Here is a 2,519-nt window from a genome sequence, read left to right on the forward strand (position 1 = left end):
TGGAGGGCTGCACAGGCTCCCTGGAGGGGAGGTGTGGATAGTGACCTGTGCTCGCACACAGGCTTCTTGGTGGCGGCAGCAGCGACCTTAGCGTCTCATGCCCGTCTCTGGGGTCCGCGCTGATAGCCGCGACTCACGCCTGTCTCTGGAGCTCCTTTAAGCAGCACTCTTAATCCCCTCTCCTCGAGCACCAGGAAACAAAGAGGCAAGAAAAAGTCTCTTGTCTCTTCGGCAGGTCCAGACTTTTTCCCTGACTCCCTCCCGGCTAGCTGTGGTGCACTAACCCCTTCAGGCTGTGTTCGCGCCACCAGTCCTCTCCCTGGGATCCAACCGAAGCCCGAGCCTCAGCTCCCAGCCCCTGCCCACCCCGGCGGATGAGCAGACAAGCCTCTCAGGCTGGTGAGTGCTGGTTGGCACCGATCCTCTGTGTGGGAATATCTCCGCTTTGCCCTCCGCACCCCTGTTACTGTGCTCTCCTCTGCGGTCGAAGCTTCCCCCCTCCGCCACCCACAGTCTCCGCCCGTGAAGGGACTTCTAGCGTGTGGGAACCTTTCCTCCTTCATAGCTCCCTCCCACTGGTGCAGGTCCCGTCCGTATTCTTTTGTCTCCGTTTTTTCTTTTTTCTTTTGTCCTACCCGGGTATGTGGGTAGTTTCTTGCCTTTTGGGAGGTCTGAGGTCTTCTGCCAGCGTTCAGTAGGTGTTCTGTAGGAGCAGTTCCACGTGTAGATGTATTTCTGATGTATCTGTGGGAAGGAAGGTGATCTCCACGTCTTAGTCTTCCGCCATCTTCCCAGCTCCTCTCCTTCTTCATTCTTTTGGGGTTTTTTTGTTTTCCATTTCATTGATTTCTACACTTAATTTATTATTTCCTTTCTTTGGCTTATTTGGACTTAATTTGCTCTTCCTTTTACAGTTTCTTTTTTTAAAAAACATCTTTATTGGAGTATAATTGCTTTACATACATACAATTTCTTAAGATAGAATATTGGTCAAGATTTGAAACAATGCTTTTTTAATATATGAGTTTAATGCTGTATATTTCCTCCTAAGCACTGCTTGATGATCATTCACATATTTTTCTTTTAACTCAATTCAAAATAATTTCTAATGTCCTTTTGATTGCTTTCTTTCACTTATGGATTATTTAAAAGTGTGTTATTTAATATCTAAATATATGGGGAGACTGACATTTGGCTGCAAAGCGGGAGGCGCATGGCAGGGATGGCGCTGGCGCGGGCCTGGAAACAGATGTCCTGGTTCTACTACCAGTACCTGCTGGTCACGGCGCTCTACATGCTGGAGCCCTGGGAGCGGACTGTGTTCAAATCCATGCTGGCTTCCATCATGGGGATGGCACTTTACACAGGATATGTCTTCGTGCCTTAGCACATCATGGCGATACTGCACTACTTTGAAATTGTACAGTGACCAAGATGTGACCGAAATCAAGAAGTTCTTTAGGGAAGAGCCACCATCTGAAGTTGGAACGAGACTTCATCAGATGTCATAAGAAACTCTACTAGATGTCAACATAACCAACCCTCTGAATATAAAGACTAAAATTTATGAGTAGAACAGGAAAACAATCCTGACTCATGTGTTGTGTTCTTTATTTTTAATTTTAAAAGAGGCTCTTGTATAGTAGTTTTTGTCTATTTTAACATTGTAGTCATTTGTACTTTGATATCAGTATTTTCTTAACCTTTATGACTGTTTCAATATTACCCAGTGAAAGCTTTTCTTAATGTAACTTTGAGTACATTTTAATTCCTTCTATTTCTAAAACCCAAAGTCATTAGTTGGGCTTTACTGTTCTTGCTATCATATGGCATATATATCTGCCTGGATATATTTCTACTCTTGACCAAAGTTTTTTAAGAAAAAATTCAAGATTTGGGACAAGGGGTTGGGGAGGGAGGATATTTTATTGAGAGCTCTTTACAAAAGACTTATCTGTAAGTTCGAACTCAGGAGCACAGTTTTAGCTGTCTGGACTCTACTCTTAACAGCTTTTACTTTAAAACTATTAAAGTGTTTCTTAACAATGAAAAAGAAAGATCTTGCTGAAGTTAAAATAAGGAACATTTCATCTTTTAAATATTTAATTTGTGTGTGAACTCATTTCCAGAAAACTTTGGTGATGGTTCTTGTGACAAATGGTGGTGAAGTAGCATTATTACGTAATGCTTATATATTGTAGTGTTTTTAATAGAAGGTAAATCAGTTTCCTCTGAGGGCCATTAGTAACAATGTACTTCCTTAAATTTAGTGTCATGATTGTAATGGGTGCTGCAAATGCATCTGCACATTGTAATATGATGAGATGAATTGTTAAAAACTATAGCAAAAAGAAATGTAAACTTGGTTAAAATCCTCTCACTCTTTGTATTGCTTTTTTAAAAAAAAGATTTTTATTCCTTAAATGTAAAATGACTACCTAATTTTTTGATGTAAACTCATTAAATTCAAAGAGAGAAAAATAAATAAATATATGGGGATTTTTCAGATAGCTTTCTGT

General features: G+C 41.0%; 1 pseudogene; it reads left to right on the forward strand.

Annotated features, from left to right (window-relative positions):
* Positions 1-1,213: 1,213 nt before the first annotated feature.
* Positions 1,214-1,696, forward strand: LOC102995439 (serine palmitoyltransferase small subunit A-like; annotated as a pseudogene).
* Positions 1,697-2,519: the final 823 nt, after the last annotated feature.

The sequence above is a fragment of the Physeter macrocephalus genome, chromosome 4, assembly GCF_002837175.3.
Source record: "Physeter macrocephalus isolate SW-GA chromosome 4, ASM283717v5, whole genome shotgun sequence".
NCBI classification, from domain to species: Eukaryota; Metazoa; Chordata; class Mammalia; order Artiodactyla; family Physeteridae; genus Physeter; species Physeter macrocephalus.